Raw genomic sequence first — 22,295 nt, forward strand, 5'->3', positions numbered from 1 at the left:
CTGAAAGACACAAACTTTCAGTCTGTGATGGACGGTTGAGATCATAGACTTAGAAGTCATACAGACCAGAATTTAAATTGCATTATTTCCATCCCTTCCTAACTTAAATACTCTAGGCCTCAGTTTCCACATCTGTTAGGAGGATTTTAAAAAGAGTTTGTTGAGGAATTAGAGAAGCGTCTAGTTAAAAACTTTTCCAGTAGTAGGTACTCAAAATTGGCATTGATACTTAAAATTTCTCTCAAGTGGTCAAAACTTTAATCAGGGATATGTAAGGAATGTCTCATTTAATTTTAATCATTGAGGAGTTATATATGGAAAAAAGACTCATTTATATCAGTATTTTCTTTACTGAGTAGTAGATTCATTTAAGAGCTTTTGAGCTATAATTTATTCATGACCTCTATGTGATTTATCAAGGTTTATGATGAGATTGGAATATCTGCATTTTAACACAGATTCATAGGCATTTCCGACATTCCAGAAGAGACTCTAAACTAGAAAGGTGAATATTTTTATCTTTAAGGATGAAGAAAACCTGAGATTCAATATTTAACAGGTTTAAAGACAGGGAAAAATTTACACGTCTTTCATTAGAACTTCTGTAAAGAAGTTATTTTTAATAATTTATGGTTAAGAACACAGCTATGTAGACAGGACTACATGGTTTGGAACCTTGGCTCTACCACTTTCTTGTTGTATATATCGAGGCAAAATAATTACTTTTATATGCCTTAGCTTTCTTTTCATTTTTTTTTTAACCTTAGTTTTCATTTTTGTGAAATGAGAATAGTGAGTTGTTTTGAGTTAGTAGTGCATTATAATCATCACCATCATCTCCAGATTGTGTTATAGTTTAAGTATCTTGTGTCTGCCTGCAATGTGGGAGACCCGGGCTCGATCCCTGGGTTGGGAAGATCTTCTGGAGAAGGAAATGGCAACCCACTCCAGTATTCTTGCCTGGCGAATCCCACGGACGGAGGAGCATGGTAGGCTACAGTCCATGGGGTCGCAAAGAGTCAGACACGACTGAGCGACTTCACTCACTCACTCACTCAAGTTTGTTTTTGGAGAATCTTGAGAAAAGCCAGTTAGCATCTTCCAGAATATAGGCTTCCCAAAGTAACTCCTTTTTGATGTTATACTAGTTCATTAATATTAACTTTTTAATTCTTAAAATAATGTATGTTGTACTTTAAGTTAAATACTCAAATTCAAACATCTATCTAAATCTCAAATTGAAGATGTTTAGAGTTTATTAAAATTAATACTTTTATTGTTTCATACATACTTTCAAATGAAACCTATAGATATTGCTTTATTTTCCTATTTGTTTTTATATCCAAACACCTTATATTTGTATAAATTTTAAAAATGTTTTACTTTCTTTTTAGCATTCTATACTTACGGTCTGATAGGCTTCTCAATAATTGTTTTCTTGTACTCGTCTCTTTTTAAGAATTCACTTTTTCAGAATGGAAACTGTCTTGAAAAATGGTAACCATAAAAAGGAATTGAAGAAGTAAGAAGATGTTTAGTATTTGTTGCATATTTGCTTAAGATATACATGCTATATCCTTGAAATACTTTTAAAGATTTAACCTCAAAGAGGATGAGAGATTATCTCATATTTATGTTTATAGTTAAAGTTTAGGTGCTTAATAATAAGCAGGCTGTTGTTATAAGGTTCTATTATATATTCTCATGATTGAGAAAACCTCCCTTATGCTCAATTCCACTCCTAAACACATGGGTTGCACAGCTGCTGTATGGTTGTACACCGTCTCTTGTGTTTTAAGCCAACACAGCCTGCAAAAGGGTTGCATTTTGGAGCATGGTAGTAGCATGGCTGGTTGGAGACCCCAGAAGTGTAGCTGCCAGAATTCTTCCATCTGGCAGCAGTGCTGCTAGGCAGCTCCACACAGGACATAAATATATTTTTGCTGAGCCCTTTTCTTGTTGCAACAGCCATGAATGCCTAGGCAATGATGTGGATGGATGGAAAGATGGTCAAAGGAACTAACAGAAGGGTGTTTAATTGGAAGTACTCTACTGTTTAAGGTAAAAGAACATCCAATAAAGTATGAAGAAATACATTTGAACTCTTAGTATAGATGCAAGAAGCTGACAAGTAGTCTGTTAACTTTTATGAAGAGTTTTAAATGGAAGAATTTTGAAATTCTAATGAAGCAAAGTTACTTAAAAATTATTCTTTTTATGCATGGCAGAGGGTGACACAGAAATATAATTTTTGATCTTAAGGGAAAATAATTGTGATTGTCATCATTTGGTGAAAGTTTATTTCTAGTTTCATTAAAAATTCCCAGAACATTGAACATAAGTCAACATTCCATGGAGAAGGAGGTATTATGCAGCTTGCATGTGTGCATATCTGCATATCGGAGCACAAAATATTGACATGATAATTGCAGTCAAGCCTGAGTGAACAGTGGCCTGTGGGAATTCAGCTGGTGTTGTACCAACTGGATGGCTGCTCAGGACACAGTTTGAAATGCAAGGTGCAAGTTAGCACTTTATTCAGCACAGGCAGGCATCATTTAAAAATCCTTGGAGGCAGCCCTGGTGATGTGCAGATGTTAAAACAGTCTGTTCTGAAGTGCTGATATTTTTGAACACTATAAGAGACTTCTTGATTCTGGGTAAAAAATATTTGCACAATTATTAAAGACATATAACACAATCTTTTCTAATTCTTTTATAGATATTTTAGATAAATGTTGAGTATATATAGAAGTAACTGGGCATGTGATTTAAAAAAGGGAATAAGAAAATCAGAAACTAAATAAGGTCATTTAATTTCCAACTATAAAATAGAGAAGATTTTGTTTTGAGTTTTAACTTTGTGTACTTAGAAATGATGTTATCTAGTATACTGTTTAGTTATGTATTAAATCTAATCTGTTAATTCTGTTAAGTTATTGCTTCTTTGTTTAAAGAGTTCATCAATACTCCATAATTTAAAAAATTTGGATTCAGATATTGTAGCCTAATTTTATTCTTTGTTCTAGTTTGGAGCTACCTGATTGAACAGGGTAAAAAGAATAAATTTTCATGTCTCAGGCTAACTCTTCCAGCACAAATTTTGGCTTTCACATATAGTTTATTTTTATTTTTCGTCCATGCCATGCAGCTTGTGGGATCTTAGTTTCCTGACCAGTGATTGAACCTTTGCTGCTGTATTAGACATGCAAACAAAATATAATAGGGATTCTGGATTATATAATAAAAATTAACTTCTGATCTTAGACAAAATAGGTATATCAAGTATACTTGGAGCTATAAAATATTTTTATACCAGAGTTGATTAAGTTTTGTGGACTTAGTAATTTATTTTCATTCAGAATATTGGTTTTTTTTTTTTTTTGGTAGAGCGGGTTTTACTGTGGAATAAGTGTGTTTGAAAAATATTCATGTTAGGTTTTAAAGTTTTTCTCTTTTTCAAGTTATCTTATTATTATTCATCTATACCATTCTAGGAATTTACTATACATATTGAAAATAGAAAATAGTTATAAAGCAGTTTGTGGATAAAAGAATAAATAACTTGTAATGGTATAATTCTCATTTCCCTAAACTTCCATTTTTACTACTGTTACTGTTTTAGAATTTTAATGCTTAATAGAAATTGAGAATGCATTTAAATGGAAAGTCCTTAATAAGAATAAAATATACATTTTAATAGATTGTGTTCTTAAAGGAAATGTTAATACAGTGTTAATATTTTTTGCATCAGTGTAATTTGTTAATTAAAAATAATCAACATCAGTGAGTTTTGCTTTCTTATTTTCTTTGTTTTCTAATTCAGGCCGATATCATTGCCTCATTTATAGTTAAATGTTTCTTTTAGACTCTAATATTTCATTTTTGACATCTCATTAAAAATGGGCTCAAGCCCAGAAAATATGATTCTGTCATATTGTATAATATATGGCATGGTCTATAACACAGTAAAATTTTGTTTCTTAATGCTTTAGAATAATTTCTCAGATTTTTGAGTTTAGAAAAATGGAAAAAAAGTTAGCATGGTAATTCATGTGGCTAAGTACAGCAATGTTAAATGTTTAAATGGGTCATACTCTTGGGAAAAGTGATTGGAGCTTTAAACTTGTACAAATTTGACAGCCTCTTTTCACTTCATTTTTCATCCTAAAGAAGTCTGCAAATATTCTTAGCTCACATCATTATTGCACATCAGTGGTTCTAATTAGCTAAACAGGAGTTTGTTTCAGTCATTGATCATCATCAACTTCTTGACAGTGTCTTTATTTTTAGTAACCTTTTTTTAATGTCTTATAAATACATAGACTGTATATTAATTGAGTTGACCAGATAGGTTGATGATCTTTAAACTCAAAGCAATTGTTTTCATTATATTATTCCAAGTAAAAAATATTGTATTCATATTGTAGCATTGTTTTCTCTTGGGAGAATTTTCCTATTAGGAAAATATTAGACATCCCGTGAGACCAGGAGGAGTTGCTAGACAAATATCTATATAGATTTTAAACTGATTTTTTTCTTTTAACTTCAAAACTGTAACATGGTAGTCTTTCAATTTTTTGTTATAAAATATATCATTGAGGTCTATTTTGGAAGTTTATGTGAAGATTCATATTTCATTTATGACCTATGCTTTCAATATTATTCACCTTCGGTTGAGAAATGTGTCAGTTATTGTTATTTCAGTGATTCTCAGACTTCAGTGTGTATTAGAATTATCTGAGGCTTTGTCTCTTGTCAGTTTGGGCTACTATAACAGAATTCCATAGAATGGGTGGCTTAAACAACAAACATTTATTTCTCGTAGTTCTGGAGGTGAGGAAACCCAATATCAAAGTGCCTGCCAACTCCATTCCTTCTGAGAGCTCTCTTGCAGACAGCTGCCTTCTTGAAGTATGCTCACATGATAGGAGAGAGAGATCATCTTTCTCTCTAATCTCTCCCACTAATCCTATTCGTGCGGGCCTTACTCTCATGACCCTTCCAAAGGCCCTACCTACAAATACCCTCACACTGGGGATTAGGGCTTCAACATACGGATATGAAACATTCAGTCCATAGCATCTTTTTGTCAAACAGATTGCTGGGCTCCTCCCTCACAGTTTCTACTTTCAGGGTGGGCGGAGGATGGTACATTTCTAACAAGCTCCTAGGTGGTGCTGATGCTTCTTCTTTGGTGACCCACACTATGAATAGCACTGAGTTAGAGTGTGAGTGAGTTATGCACATACTTGTATCACAGGAGATAATTGCTCTGGTACCAAGCTAATTTGGAAGCAGCAGGAATGCCTTTGTTTGGGGTTTGTGGCATATAGTCTACTTTTCCATTACCTCATTTAAAAGGACCATTAGAATTTATTTTGACGATAGTATTTTAGAAGTGAGCGAATTAGAAAGAATTTATCTGTTAAGTTTAATTCCTGAGAAGTGAGAAATAGATTCATAGTATATTCAGGAAGGAATTTATAGAGGAATTTTCTGACTAGAATTAATATCTTGACTGTTTCAACCTGGGCCTTTCTCCCTGACTAACCCCTGTCATGCCCTGTTTGTTGGGATTTGAGGTTATTAATATTTTTCCTGTGTGTGTGTGTGTGTGTGTGTGTGTGCGCGCGTGCTAAGTCGCTTCAGTTATGTCTAGCTTTTTGCAGTGCTATGGACTGTTGCTCGCCTGGCTTCTCTGTCCATGGGATTCTCCAGGGGAGAAAATACTGATGTAGGTTGCTATGCCCTCTCCAGGGGATCTTCCTGACCCAAAGACTGAACCCGCATCTCTATGTCTCTTCATTGGCAGGTAGGTTCTTTACTACTAGCACCACCTGGGAAGCCCTCAGTTTTTCTCTTAATCCATATACAGTTGACCCTGGGATGACCGGGAGTTAATCCTTGTATAATTTACCGTCAGCCTCCATGTTCTTGGTATCACTGCCTCCATAGTTTAACCAACCATGGACTTGTGGTTCTACAGTGTTTACTATTGACAGACATCCACTATAAGGGGACACTGACAGTTCAAACTTGCATTGTTCATGAGTCAACTGTACCTTGAATAGAAGTAGCATTCTTTTGCAACATTTATGGTTTTATAACAGTAAATTACACATTCAAGTGACAACTTGAGATTATATGTTAGTGACAAGTGATAGGCAAGGGGCGTGTATTTTTAATATATAAAATAGTTTTGTAAATCAATAAAAACAGCAAAATGTAAAGTAGGGCTTACCTGGTGGCTCAGAGGTTAAAGTGTCTGCCTGGAATGTGGGAGACCCTGGTTCAATCCCTGGATTGGGAAGATCCCCTGGAGAAGGAAATGGCAACCCACTCCAGTACTCTTGCCTGGAGAATCCCTTGGAGGGAGGAGCTTGGTAGGCTACAGTCCATGGGGTGTATTGTAGGTATATTGACAGGCAGTGGCAAATTTACAGGGGAAAGGCATTTCAATTTCTAAAAAGTATGTTTAGTTTCATTATTAATAAAAGAAGCACAAGTAAAAGGAAAGCCTGCTTGAAGACAGTGTATCGTGATCATACATTAAACATTGTTAATGCCTAGTAAAGAGAAAGTTAGCAAAATAGTAAAAATAGTAGTCATAGCATGTTTACAAAATTTCAAACATTTATTCCAACTCTGTCCATCTACTGTGTGCCTGCATCCAGAGGGCTAAACATGGCTAGAGGAAAACTCTAAAATATGATGATTGGTCTTATGTAATTTAAATTTAGGACCATTAACCTCAGTGCTTAATACTAATTGGTAGTCATCCTGTTTTTTTCTCTGCTTCACTTACTGTCTCAGTATCCTAGAATACTATTTTATGCTTACTCAATTGTCAGCTTTTTTTTTTCTTTATAAGTTTTGGCCATGCGAGCAGCTTATGAGGTTTTAGTCACCTGACCAGGGATCAAACTCAAGACTTTGCCAGTGAGAGCACCAACTCCTAACTAATAGACTGCCAAGGACTTCCCAACTTCTAAAACTTTGTTTGCATCTTCCCTGGTGGCTCAGATGGTTTCCCATTCTTACTCCTAACTGGTAGCTATTATAGATTTGTCAGATTAATACTTAACTCTGTGTTAAGTAGAGCACAGAGTAGTGGATAGTGAACCATGATTCAATAGCAGACCACAAGAAAAGTTGGGATAGAGAACTTTATTACTTACAGGTTCTGGAGGAAGTACTTAGCCTGCTTCAAGGGACAGCGCTCAGTGGTCAAGGCAGAGAGCTCCAGAGAAGGATAGACCTGGGGCATATGCCTCTATTAATGTTTGTGGGTGGCATGCTTTCAGGTAAGCCCCACAGAGGGTCTTATCTAAGTGGCACACAAGAGGGAGAAGTGTTGGAAGGCGGGGGAGACTGTTGATCACAAGGGCTACTGGGGAATGCATTCAGTTCAGTCTTGTCTGACTCTTTGTGACTCCATGAAAGTCGCAGCACGGCAGGCCTCCCTGTCCATCACCAACTCCTGGAGTTCACTCAGACTCATGTCCATCGAGTCTGTGATGCCATCCAGCCATCTCATCCTCTGTCGTCCCCTTCTCCTCCTGCCCCCAATCCCTCCCAGCATCAGGGTCTTTTCCAATGAGTCAGCTCTTTGCATGAGGTGGCCAAAGTACTGGAGCTTCAGCCTCAGCATCAGTCCTTCCAGTGAATGATCTCTTTTAGAATGATTACCCAGGACTGATCTCCTTTAGGATGGACTGGTTGGATCTCCTTACACTCCAAGGGACTCTCAAGAGTCTTCTCCAAAACCACAGTTCAAAAGCATTAATTCTTTGGGGCTCAGCCTTCTTCACAGTCCAACTCTCACATCCATACATGACCACAGGAAAAACCATAGCTTTGACTAGACAGACCTTTGTTGGCAAAGTAATGTCTCTGCTTTTCAACATGCTATCTAGGTTGGTCATAACTTTCCTTCCAAGGAGTAAGCGTCTTTTAATTTCATGGCTGCAATCACCATCTGCAGTGATTTTGGAGCCCAAAAAAATAAAGTCTGACACTGTTTCCACTGTTTCCCCATCTATTTCCCATGAAGTGATGGGACCGGATGCCATGATCTTAGTTTTCTGAATGTTGAGCTTTAAGCCAACTTTTTCACTCTCCTCTTTCACTTTCATCAAGAGGCTTTTTAGTTCCTCTTCACTTTCTGCCAAATGCATATCAGACCCTTAAATTTACTTGTGACTCTGCAGGCTGCTATCTAAGTCATGAGCTTTCATGAGGGACTAGTGTCCGTTTATGCTTGCTGTTCTTTGAGTTATGCTCTTGCCTTAGTGCTTTGCACTTGGTACAGGTCCTGTGGCCTAAAGAACTCATGAGAGCTTCCCAGGTAGCTTAGTGTAAAGAATCTGCCTGCCAATGCAGGAGATACAAGAGATGTGGGTTTGATTCCTGGGTGGGGAAGGTCCCCTGGAGTAAGAAATGGCAACCCACTCCAATATTCTTGCCTGGAGAATCCCATGGACAGAGGAGCCTGTTGGGCTACAGTCCATGGGGTTGCAAAGAGTTGGACACAACTGAGCACACATGTATTCACCAGAAGTTCTGTGATTCTTCCTTCCTTCCTTTACGTCTCCACCCAAATACACCTTTAAGGACTTATTTATTAATTATTCCATAGCAACAAACACCCTTGCTTTTGTTGCTCAGTTCTTTAACACAAGGCATCTCTTTCTTTGTTACCCTAGTTCATTGTCCTTTTTGTAGTTAAAGTCAAACTTACTATACTAAATTATTGGAAGTCTGATTTAAAATTTTTAATGTATTATTATTATTGCCATCTGCATTTGTCTCCTTTAATTATTGATATGCTTTTCCTTCTTTTTTTAAATTGAAATATACTTGATATACAATATTAGTTTTAAGTGGACTACATAGTGATTTGACATTTACATACATTATGGAATGATATGGGAAGTCTAGTAAACCAATTGTCCCCATATAAACTTATTACACTCTTGTTGTCACTATTCCTTTTCTTGTGTGCTGCATGCCTGTAGTTTGTTTTAGAACAGGGGATTTGTATCTTTAATGCACTCCACGTATTTCTCTCCCTTTCTTCTCTGGCAATACCCATTTGTTTTCTGTATCTATGAGTATTCTGTTTGTTCCGTTTTTCTGATGCCGCATATAAGTGAGCTCATATGATATTTGTCTTTGTCTGTATGACTTATTTCATTTATCATAATTCCTCCTAGATCCATTCATGGTCTTGCAAATGGCAAGATTTCATTTTTTATACCTGACAAATATGCCATTGTGTGTGTGTGTGTGTATATATACATATATAATATGTATATAAATATATCACATCTTTATCCATTCATCTATTGATAGGCACTTGGGTATCTTCCATAACTTGACTGTTATAAATAATGCTACAGTGACCCTTCGTATGCTTTTATCTTTTTGAACTAGTGTTTTTGTTTTCTTTGGGTTAAATACCCAGAAGAGAAATTGCTGGATCATTATGGCAGTTATATTTTAAACATTTTGAGGAACCTCTGTACTGTTTTTCATAATGGCTGTAACCAACTTACACCCCCCCAACAGTGCACATCTTTTCCAATACTCTATTTGTTGTCTTTTTGATGATTGGCATTCTCACAGGTGTGAGGTGGTACCTAATTTCATTTCACTTATATAGTGATGTTGAGCCCCTTTTCATGTTTCTAGTGACCATCTGTTTGTCTTCTTTTGAAAAATATCTATTCAGATCATCTGCCCACTTTTAAATCAGGTTTTGATATTGAGTTGTATCAATTCTTTGTATATTTTGGATATTAACCCCTTGTCATCAGTTATACTGTGTATAAATATCTTCTCCCATGTAGTATATTGCCTTTTTGTTTAGTTAATTATTTTCTTCAGTGTGCAAAAGTGTTTTAGTTTTATGTAGTCCCATTTATTTATTTTCTGGTCCCATTTATTTATTTATTTATAAATATCTACTTCTTTATTTATTTTTGTTTCTTAATTTCCTTTTGTGATAGTTCATTGTCAATATGTAGAACTATAACAGATTTTGATATATTTTGTATCCTGTACTTAATTGGATTCATATATTAGTTCTAGTAGTTTTTTGGTAGCTCTTTCAGCACTATCTGTACTATCATGTCAAGTGCAAACAGTGACAGTGTTACTTTTTTCTTTTCAATTCGTGTTTATTTATTTTCCATGTCTGATTGCTGTGGCTAGAAGTTCTAATAGTTTTTTGAAAAAAGTGGTGAGAGTCGGCATCTGTCTTGTTCCTTATCTTAGAGAAAATACTTTCAACTTTTTACCTTTGAGTATTATGTTGGCTGAGGGTTTGTCATATATGGCTTTTATTATGTTGAGGTAATTACCCTCTGTATCCACTTTGTGGAGAGTTTTTATTGTACATGGTTGTTGAATTTTTGTCAGAAGCTTTTTCTACATCTACTGAGATGATCATATGATTTTTGTTCTTCAGTTTTTTTTTTTTAATGTGGTGTATTACATTGATTTGTGGATACTGACCATCCTTGCATCCCTGGGATAAATCTCATTTGATCATGGGGGTTTTCCTTGTGGCTCAGCTGGTAAATAATCCACCTGCAATGTGGGAGACTTGGGTTCGATCCCTGGGTTGGGAAAATCCCCTGGAGAAGGGAACGGCTACCCACTCCAATATTTGGCCTGGAGAATTCCATGGACTGTATAGTTCATAGGGTCACAAAGTCAGACATGAATGAGCAGCTCTCACTTTTCATGATACTTTTAATGTATTGTAGATTAGTTTTACTAATATTTTGTTGAGTATTTTTGCATCTATGTTCATCAGTGACATTAACCTGTAATTTTACTTTTTTAGATGCTTTGTCTAGTTTTGGTATCAGGGTAATCCTGACCTCATAGAATGAGTTTGTAAGCATTCCTTCCTGTGCAGAATTTTGGAAAAGTTTGAGAAGCATGGGTGTTAGTTCAGTTCAGTTCAATTGCTCAGTCATGTCCGACTCTTTGCAACCCATGAAACGCAGCACACCAGGCCTTCTTGTCCGTCACCAACTCCCGGAGTCTACCCAAACCCCTGTCCATTTTATCAGTGATGACATCCACCATCTGATCCTCTGTCATCCCCTTCTCCTCCTGCCCTCAGTTTTTCCCAGCATCAGAGTCTTTTCCAGTGAGTCATCTCTTTGCATCCGGTGGCCAAAATAATTGGAGTTTCAGCTTCAACATCAGTCCTTCCAGTGAACACCTAGGACTGGTCTCCTTTAGGATGGACTGGTTGGATCTCCTTGCAGTCCAAGGGACTCTCAAGATGTCTTCTCCAACACCACAGTTCAAAAGCATCAATACTTCGGTGCTCAGCCTTCTCTATAGTCCAACTCTCACATCCATACATGACCACTGGAAAAACCATAGCCTTGACTAGACGGACCTTTGTTGGCAAAGTAATGTCTCTGCTTTTTAATATGCTGTCTAGGTTTGTCATAACTTTCCTTCCAAGGAGGAAGCATCTTTTAATTTCATGGCTGCAGTCACAATCTGCAGTGATTTTGGAGCCCAGAAAAATAGTCTGTCACTGTTCTCACTGTTTCCTATCTATTTGTCATGAAGTGATGGGACCGGATGCCATGATCTTCATTTTCTGAATGTTGAGCTTTAAGCTAACTTTTTCGCTCTCCTCTTTCACTTTCATCAAGAGGCTATTTAGTTCCTGTTTGCTTTCTTCCATAAGGGTGGTGTCATTTGCATATCTGAGGTTATTGATATTTCTCCCGGCAATCTTGATTCCAGCTTGTGCTTCTTCCAGCCCAGCGTTTCTCATGATGTACTCTGCATATAAGTTAAATAAGCGGGGTGACAATATACAGCCTTGACGTACTCCTTTTAATATTTGGAACCAGTCTCTTGTTCCATGTCCAGTTCTAACTGTTGCTTCCTGACCTGCATACAGGTTTCTCAAGAGGCAGGTTAGGTGGTTTTGTATTCCCATCTCTTTCAGAATTTTCCACAGTTTATTGTGATTCACACAGTCAAAGGCTTTGACATAGTCAATAAAGCAGAAATAGATGTTTTTCTGGAACTCTCTTGCTTTTTCAATGATCCAGGGGATGTTGGCAATTTGATTTCTGGTTCGTCTGCCTTTTCTAAAACCAGCTTGAAACTCTGGAAGTTCATAGTTCATGTGTTGCTGAAGCCTGGCTTGGAGAATTTTGAGCATTACTTTACTAGTGTATGAGATGAATGCAACTGTGCGGTTGTTTGAGCATTCTTTCGCATTGCCTTTCTTTGGATGAAAACTGACCTTTTCCAGTCCTGTGGCCGCTGCTGGGTTTTCTAAATTTGCTGGTATATTGAGTGTAGCACTTTCACAGCACCATCTTTTAGGATTTGAAATAACTCAACTGGAATTCCATCACCTCCACTAGCTTTGTTCGTAGTGATACTTCCTAAGGCCCTCCTGACTTCACATTCCAGGATGTCTGGCTCTAGGTGAGTGTGACTGATCACACCTTTGTGATTATCTGGGTCGTGAAGATCTTTTTTGTATAGTTCTTCTGTGTATTCTTGCCACCTCTTCTTAATATCTTCTGCTTCTGTTAGGTCCATACCATTTTTGTCCTTTATCGAGCCCATCTTTGCATGAAATGTTCCCTTGGTATCTAATTTTCTTGAAGAGACCTCTAGTCTTTCCCATTCTGTTGTTTTCCTCTATTTCTTTGCATTGATCACTGAGGAATGCTTTCGTATTTCTCCTTGCTATTCTTTGGAACTCTGCATTCACGTGGGTATATCTTTCCTGTTCTCCTTTGCTTTTCGCCTCTCTTCTTTTCACAGCTATTTGTAAGGCCTCCTCAGACAGCCTTTTTTTTTTTTTTTGCATTTCTTTTTCCTGGGGATGGTCTTGCTCCTTGTCTCCTATAAAATGTCACAAACCTCCATCCATAGTTCGTCAGGCACTCTATCAGATCTAGTCCCTTAAATCTGTTTGTCACTTCCACTGTATAGTCATAAGGGATTTGATTTAGGTCATACCTGAATGGTCTAGTGGTTTTCCCTGCTTTTTTCAATTTAAGTCTGAATTTGGCAATAAGGAGTTCATGATCTGAGCCACAGTCAGAGCCAACAAGCTCCCAGTCTTGTTTTTACTGACTGTATAGAGCTTCTCCATCCTTGGCTGTAAAGGATATAATCAGTCTGAGTTCGGTGTTGACCATCTGGTGATGTCCACGTGTAGAGTCTTCTCTTGTGTTGTTGGAAGAGGGTGTTTGCTATGACCAGTGCGTTCTCTTGGCAGAACTCTATTAGCCTTTGCCTTGCTTCATTCTGTACTCCAAGGCCAAATTTTCCTGTTACTCCAGGTATCTCTTGACTTCCTACTTTGCATTCCAGTCCCCTATAATGAAAAGAACATCTTTTTTGGGTGTTAGTTCTAGAAAGTCTTGTAGGTCTTCATAGAACTGTTCAACTTCAGCTTCTTCAGCGTTACTGGTTGGGGCATAGACTTGGTTTACAGTGATATTGAATGGTTTGCCTTGGAAACGAACAGAGATCATTCTGTCTTTTTGAGATTGTATCCAAGTACTGCATTTTGGACTCTTTTGTTGACTATGATGGCTACTCCATTTCTTCTAAGGAATTCATGCCCGCAGTAGTAGATATAATGGTCATCTGAATTAAGTTCACCCATTCCAGTCCATCTTAGTTCGCTGAGTCCTAGAATGTCGATGTTCACTCTTACCATCTCCTGTTTGACCATTTCTAATTTGCCTTGATTCATGGACCTAACATTCCAGTTTCCTATGCAATATTGCTCTTTACAGCATCGAACCTTGCTTCTATCACCAGTCCCATCCACAACTGGGTGTGTTTTTGCTTTGGCTTCATCCCTTCATTCTTTCTGGAGTTACTTCATTGATCTCCAGTAGCATATTGGGCACGTACTGACCTGGGGAGTTCCTCTTTCAGTATCCTATCTTTTTGCCTTTTCGTACTGTTTATGAGGTTCATCATGAGAAACGCTGGACTGGAAGAAAAGCAAGCTGGAATCAAGATTGCTGGGAGAAATATCAATTACCTCAGATATGCAGATGACACCACCCTTATGGCAGAAAGTGAACAGGAACTAAAAAGCCTCTTGATGAAAGTGAAAGAGGAGAGTGAAAAAGTTGGCTTAAAGCTCAACATTCAGAAAACAAAGATCATGGCATCTGGTCCCATCGCTTCATGGGAAATAGATGGGGAAACAGTGGAAACAGTGTCAGACTTTATTTTTTTGGGCTCCAAAATCACTGCAGATTGTGATTGCAGCCATGAAGTTAAAAGATGCTTCCTCCTTGGAAGAAAAGTTATGACCAACCTAGATAGCATATTCAAAAGCAGAGTCTTTACTTTGCTGACTAAGGTCCATCTAGTCAAGGCTATGGTTTTTCCTGTGGTCATGTATGGATGTGAGAGTTGGACTGTGAAGAAGGCTGAGCTCTGAAGAATTGATGCTTTTGAAGTGTGGTGTTGGAGAAGGCTCTTGAGAGTCCCTTGGACTGCAAGGAGATCAGCCCTGGGATTTCTTTGGAAGGAATGATGCTAAAGCTGTAACTCCAGTACTTTGGCCACCTCTTGGGAAGAGCTGACTCATTGGAAAAGACCCTGATGCTGGGAGGGATTGGGGGCAGGAGGAGAAGGGGACGACAGAGGATGAGATGGCTGGATGGCATCACTGACTCAATGGACGTGAGTCTGAGTGAACTCCGGGAGTTGGTGATGGACAGGGAGTCCTGGCGTGCTGCAATTCATGGGGTCGCAAAGAGTTGGACACAACTAAGCGACTGAACTGAACTGATGGGGTTCTCAAGGCAAGAATACTGAAGTGGTTTGCCATTCCCTTCTCCGGTTGACCACATTCTGTCAGACCTCTCCACCATGACCCTCCTGTCTTGGGTGGCCCCACACGGCATGGCTTAGTTTCATTGAGTTAGGCAAGCTGTGGTACATGTAATCAGATTGGCTAGTTGTCTTTGATTGTGGTTTCAGTCTGTCTGCCCTCTGATGCCCTCTCTCAGTTATGACCAACCTAGATAGCATATTCAAAAGCAGAGTCTTTACTTTGCTGACTAAGGTCCATCTAGTCAAGGCTATGGTTTTTCCTGTGGTCATGTATGGATGTGAGAGTTGGACTGTGAAGAAGGCTGAGCTCTGAAGAATTGATGCATATTACTTGGGTTTCTCTTACCTTGGACATGGGGTATATCTTCACGGCTACTCCAGCAAAGCGCAGTTGCTGCTCCTTACTTTGGACATGGCGTAGCTCCTCTCGGCCACTGCCCCTGAGCTTGGACATAGGGTAGCTCCTCTCGGCTGTTGCCCCTGACCTTGGACATGGGAGTGCGGCAGCTGTGATGGCACAGGAGCAGTTTTTTCCAATAGTTTGAGAAGCATGGGTGTTAATTGTTTAAATACTTGGTAGAATTCACCTGTTAATCTGTCTGGGCCTGGACTTTATTTGTGGTGAGGTTTTTGATTACTGATTGAATTCCATTACTGTTAATTGATTTGTTTATATTTCCTATTTCTTCCTGATTCAGCCTTAGGAGTTTGTATATTTCTGGGAATTTGTCTGTTTCTTCTAAGTTGTTCATTTTCTTGTACATATAATTGTTCTCAGTAACATTTATGGTCCTTTGTATTTTTGTGGTGCTATTTTTAACTTGTCCTTACTTCTGGTTTTATTTCTTTAGGCCCTTTTCTAATGACTGGTTTGAGTAAAATGTTCTATATGCATTGATTGATTACATCTGGTCTAATGTGTCATTTAAGGCCAGTGTTTCTTTATTGATTTATGCCTGCATGATCTCTCCATAGATATAAATGTTGTGTTAAAAATCCTCCACTATTATCATGTTACTTTCAATCTCTCCCTTTATGTTTCTTAATATTTGCTTTATGTATGTAGGTGCTCTTATGTTTAGTGTATATATATTTACAATTATATCTTTTTGATTCCTTGGTCATTATGTAATGTCCTTTCTTGCCTCTTGTTACAGTGTTTAAAGTCATAAATACTGCTAGCCCACCTTTCTTTTTATTTTTGTGGAACTATTGTTTCCCATCCCCTCACTTGTAGTCTATGTGTATCTAGATCTATAGTGAGTCTCTCACAGGCAGCATAGCTTTAGGACTTGTTTTTGTGTCCATTCTGCCACTCTTTGTCTTTAGACTGGAGCATTTAGTCCATTTACATTTAAAGTGATTATTTAATAGCCAAGTATTTATTGCCATTTTGTTAATTGCTTTGGGGTTGTTTTTGTAGTTCTTTTTTGTTCATTCTTTTCTTGTTCTTTTGTTGTCTTCCCTTATGATTTGATGATTATCTCTAGTGTTATGTTTGGGTTCTTTTCTCCTTTTCCTTTGTGTATCTATTTTAGGCTTTTGATTTGCATTTACCATGAGGTTTATATATGACAACGTATATGTATGTGATTAACTTGATGATCTCTTTAAGTTCAGTGCATTCTTTTTTTTCTTAAGATATATATATTTATATATATATATGTATATTTGAGGCACAGTTGACTTACAGTGTTTCAGGTGCACAGCAAGGTGATTCATTATACATATACATATACATATTTTTGTTATACATATACATATCTTCAGTATACATATACATATCTTCATTGTACATATACATATACACATCTTCATTATACATATACATATCTTCCTGACCCAGGGATTGAACCCAGGTCTCCCACAATGGGGGCAGATGCTTTAACCTCTTAGCCACCAGGGAAGCCCTTATACATATACACATATATTAATTTTCAGATTATTTTTCATTATACGTTGTTATAAGATACTATAGTTCCCTATGCTATAAAGTAAACCTTTGTTGCTTGTTGCTTATTTATTTTTTTCCTAATTAGAAATCTAGCATTCTATTCATATGAAAGTCAAACAAGTGGAATTTAACTTGTGGAATCAAACAAGTGAAATAAAAAATTTTAGTTAGGCAAGAATTCATAAGTCTTCTAAAATATATATGTTATGCATACTACTTATATATATGCATACAAAAGCTTTTCTACTATGCTTGCAAAGGCTTGAGAAAAAACATCGAAAAGAAAAGAGTTGGAGAAATTGGAAACGTAAACTAAATGAAATGGGAGCACTGAATATGAAATAGGAAAAGTTAAACTACTAAAAGGTCATCATATAGTCCAGTTGTTTTTAAACAGGGCTGTTCATTAGAAACATACCTGGAGCTTTGGGGAAAAAAAGAAATACTGGACATTTATATTTTTTCAAAAAATTCCAAGATAATTCAGTATGCATTTGGATTTTAGAAAGTGATTATAGGTTTTTCTGTTAAATAGTAGTTTTGGTGATATAGAATTCTATTATTTTTCTGTTGACCAATCGTGATACAACGGTATTAAGTGATTGGTAGTTACATAATCACAATAGTAAAATATATTTATCAGTTTTCACAATCAATAGTGAGACCCAAAAGAAAAGATAATTACAGTTGCAAGCCATAATGGGAATACGATTAACCTAACAATATAAAATAATTACATACAGTTTGAGGGGTAAGCAGAGTGGTGTGGCTGAGTGAGGAAGTGCATACCTGCACTTCTTTTCATCTGCCCAGCCAGTCTGTGTCTTCTGATTGGGGCGTTTAATCCATCATCATTTTCTTAATTGTTTTGGGTTTATTTTCTGTAGGGCTTTTCTTTCTCTTGTGTTTCCCTGTCTAGAGAAGTTCTTTAAGCATTTGTTGTAAAACTGATTTGGTGGTGCTGAATTATCTTAACTTTTGCTTGTCTGGAAAACTTTTGATTTCTCTATCAAGTCTGAATGAGAGTCTTACTGAGTAAAGTATTCTTGGTTGTCGTTTCTTCTCTTCCTTCGCTTTAAATATATGGTGCCATTCCCTCAGGTTTGTAGATTTTCTGTTGAGAAATCAGCTGGTAACCTGATGGGTGTTCCCTTGTATGTTGTTTGTCGTTTTTCCCTTGTTGCTTTTAATATTTTATCTGTCTTTAATTTCTGTCAGTTTGATTACTGTTTGTCTCTATGTGTTCCTTCTTGGGTTTATCCTTCCTGGAGCTCTCTGTGCTTCCTGGACTTGGTTGAGCATTTCTTTTCCCATCTTAGGGAAATTTTCAGCTGTTACCTCTGTAAGTATTTTCTCAGGTCCTTTCTTGCTCTCTTTCTTCTCCTTCTGGGACCCCTGTGATGTGAATGTCAGTGCATTCAGTGTTGTCTCATAGGTCTCTTAGGCTGTCTTTTTTTAAAAATTCTTTTTTCTATATTCTGTGTGTGGCAGGGATTTCTACCATTCTGTCCTCTGTGTCATTTATTTGTTCTTCTGCCTCAAGTTATTCTGCTGTGGATTCTTTCTAGTGTATTATTCTCTCTTGTTTGTTCTTTAGTTCTTGTAGGTCTTTGGTAAACATGTCTTGTATGTTCTGCATTGTTTTTCTGAGATCCTGGATCCTCTTCACTATCTTTACCTGGGATTTTATCTTGTCCTGTTATCTGGGATATAACTTCCTGCTTTTTTCATCCTGATTTACTTTCTGTAATGTGGTTTTGTTCTAGCTGCTGTGGGATTGTGCTTCTTTTTGCTTCTTCCTGCCATCTGACGGAGAAGGCTAAGAGGCTTGTGTAAGCATCTTGATGGGAGGGACTGGCCATGGGAAAAACTGGGCCTTGCTCTGGTCAGCAGGGCCTTGCTCAGTAAAACTTTAATCCAGTTATCTGCTGATGGGTGGGGTTGCACTTCCTCTCTGTTAGTTGTTTGGCCTCAGGTTACCCAGCCCTGGGCTCTGTGGGCTCTGTGGTAGGTTTAATGGTGACCTCTAAGAGGGCTTATATCAAGGAGGGCCTTCCAGGATTGCTGCTGCCAGTGCCTCTATCCCTGTGGTAAGCCCCTGCCAACCCACACCTTCACATGATACCCTCCAGCACTAACAAGTAAGTAGTTTTGGTTCAGTCTTTTGTGGGATCACTGCTCATTTGCTCTGTGTCTTGGGCATGCAACATTTTGTTTGTGCCCTCCAAGACTAGAGTCTCTGTTTCCCCCAGTCCTGTGGAAGTCCTGTAATCAAATCCCACTGGCCTTCAAGGTCAGATTCCATGGGCGTTTCCAGTCCCTTTGTCCAGTCCCCAGGCTGGGAAGCCTAACGCGTGGTTCAGAATCTTCCCAACGGTGGGAGGTCTTCTTTATTATTATTGTTCTCCAGTTTGTGGGTCACCCACCTGGTAGTTATTGGATTTGATTTTATTGTGATTGCTGCAGCTTCTTCTTTGTCATTGGACATGGAATATCTTTTTTTTTTGGTGGGTTCTAGTGCTCTCCTGTTGATGGTTATTCAACAGCTAGTTGCAATTTCGGTGCAACTAAAATTGCAGGAGATGAGTGCAGATCCTTCTATTCCACCATCTTGAACCAGAAGTCAGTTCAATGCCTTTTGACAACCCTACGTTTTTACTCCACCCATCCACATATTTAATGTTTTTAATGTTTTTTTTTGAAAACTTCTTTTAAATTTTGTATCCTTATTGTAATAGTTGCTTAGTGTGGAAATTGATGATTTTACTACTTTTGTCTTTTAACCTTCCTACTAGATTTATCATTGACTGATCTACTACTGTTGGGACCTAACCTGAGCCATTACAGGCTCAACAGGCCACACCAGGCCTAAGCCTCAGGGTCTTGTAAGCATGAGTCATAATTCTAGGAAGCCCCACCCTAGGAGAGTTGCTGCTGGCACCAAACCGGATTAAAACCTGAGTCATGATTCTGGGGAACCACACCCTGGGAAAGTCCTGGTATGGCCAAACCTGAGCCAACCGGATAGGGATGCGGGATTTGGAAATCGTGCACGCGCGCTCAGCCAATCATTACCCGCCAGCTGTACTAAGATCCGCCTGTATAAAAGCAGCTGTGAGTCAGAGCTCAGGGCTCTCTCGTCAAGACTCCACTGTGCTGGATGAGACGGGAGCCCTAGCTCGAGCTAGCAATAAACCCCTTTATGCTTTTGCATTGCTGTGGATGTCTTATTCTCTCAGTTTTGGGGACACGGACTTCGGGCAAAACACTACCTTTACTGTGTATTTGTCTTTACCAGTGAGATTTTTCCTTCCATAATTTTCATATTTCTAGTTGTAGTCTTGTTTTTTTGCTTATGGAAGTCCCTTTAACATTTGCTCTAAAGCCAGTTTAGTGCTGCTAAACTCTTTTAACTTTTGCTTGTCTGTAAAACTCTATCTTTTCCTTCAAATCTGAATAATATCTTTGCCAGGTAGAGTATTCTTTGTTGTAGACTTTTTCCTTTCTTCTCTTCAAATATATTGTGTAACTCCCTTCTGGCCAGCAGAGTTTCTGCTGAAAAGTCAGCCAATCGCCTTATATCAGTTTCTGTATACTTAACTGGTTGCTTTCCCCTTGCTGCTTCTAAGACTCTCGCTTTATTTTTTTGCCATTTTAATTATGATGTGTCTTCGAGTGGACCTCTTTGGGGTCATGGTTCTGAGACGTCTCTGTGATTCCTGGCTTTGGATATCTGTTTCATTTCCCAGGTTAAGAAAATTTGGAGTATTATTTTTTAAAATAAGTTCCCTTCTACTTTATCTGTCTCTTCTTCTCTGGAACCCCTATATGCAAATGTTAGTATGCTTGATGTTGTTTCAGAAGTCTCTTAAAATATTTTCCTTTTTAAAACTTATTTTTTTCCGTTCTCCTTGGGAGATTTCTACTACTGTCTTCCAGATGCTCATCCGTTACTCTGTATCATCTAATCTACTGTTGAATCCTTCTACTGTATTTTTTATTGATATTGAAATCATTGTATTTTTCAGCTCTGATTTTTATTTAAATTTTTAAACTCTTTGAAGTTTTGACTAGGTTCATTCAGTTTTCTCTCCAGTTCATTGACCCTCTTTTTGACTATTCCTGAACTCTTTTCGGGTAGATTGTTTATCTCCACTTTGTTTTTTCTGTTTCTGAGGTTTAGTGTTATTTGTTTGGAACACATTTCTCTGTCTCCTCATTTTTCTGTATTTTCTACATTCATTTCTCTGTATTAGGTCAGTCAGGAGAAGTAGTCATTCCATGGGGTCTGGCAGCACACTCTGATCACCAGAGCTGTGTGCCTTAGGGGTCTCCTTATGTTGGCAGCATGTACCCTTCCACTGTTGTGGGGCTGACTGCTGTCGACGTGTTGTTAGGCAGAGCTGGCCTCTGGCCCAGTTGGCTGTGAGACTGCCGCATGCAGTGGCTGTGGGCTTGCTGGAGGAAAAGGTAGGCTTCCTGTGTCATTGGCTGTATGTCCTGGGAGGGCCTAGGGCTGGGTCTCTGCATGACTGTCTATGTAGCCTGGGGTGATTTGCAGCTGGTGTTAGCCTGCAGATGTGTGGGGCATCCTCTCATGCTAATAGGGTAGAGGGAGGGTTCCAAAATAGTGCTTGCCAATGCTGGTGTTATTGCAGTAGAACAACTCCCCTAGAATGGATGTGTCCAACATCTCTGTGCCCAAGGCGTCCCCAATTGCCTCCTGCCTTTTCAGGAGGTGTTACAAGACCAGCAGGAGTATCTGATCCAGGCTCCTGTCATACTGTTGTATCTCCACTGGAATTCGGACTGTGTGAGATTTTGTGCATGTTCTTGAAAAGTGGAATCTCTGTTTCCTGCAGCTCTCTAGCTCTTTCGAACATGAGACCCATACATTTGTGCTCAGTTATGTCCTACTCTTTGCGACCCTATGGACTGTCACTCACTGGGCTCCTCTGACTACTGGGTTCCCCGGGCAAGAATACTGGAATGAGTTGCCATTTCCTCCTCCAAGGGGTCTTCCTGACCCAAGGATCAAACCCATGTCTCCTCTCTCTCCTACATTGGGCAGATTCTTTACCACTTAGCAACCTGGGAAGCAACATGTACACTACTAGTTTTCAAAACCCATTGTTCTGTAGTCTGATCTACTTGGTGTGGAATATCCAGGAATATCAAGGAGCAAGCTCCTTGCTCCTTGGAGAAGATCTCTATATTTGTGATTATCCTCCCATTTAGGGGCCACTGATCTGGGGGTGGGGATACTGACTATATTGCATCTCCACTCCTAACCATCATAGTGTGATTTCTTCATATCTTTATTTGTAGTGTATCTTTTCTGCTAATTTTCAGGTTTTTTTTTTTTTTTTACCATAAATCGCTGTTTCATAACTAGTAATTTTTGTGTTGTCCATGGAAAGAGGTGAGTTTAGGGTCTTCCTACTCTGCCATCTTGGTCACCAGCAAT

General features: G+C 38.3%; 1 protein-coding gene across 2 annotated transcripts in view; it reads left to right on the forward strand.

The window, feature by feature from the left end:
- Window positions 1-22,295, forward strand: part of CNTLN (centlein) — a 361,476-nt gene that overhangs the window by 73,155 nt on the left and 266,026 nt on the right. The gene's annotated exons all lie outside the window — the stretch shown is intronic.

This window comes from Ovis canadensis, chromosome 2, assembly GCF_042477335.2.
Source record: "Ovis canadensis isolate MfBH-ARS-UI-01 breed Bighorn chromosome 2, ARS-UI_OviCan_v2, whole genome shotgun sequence".
Lineage (NCBI taxonomy): Eukaryota > Metazoa > Chordata > Mammalia > Artiodactyla > Bovidae > Ovis > Ovis canadensis.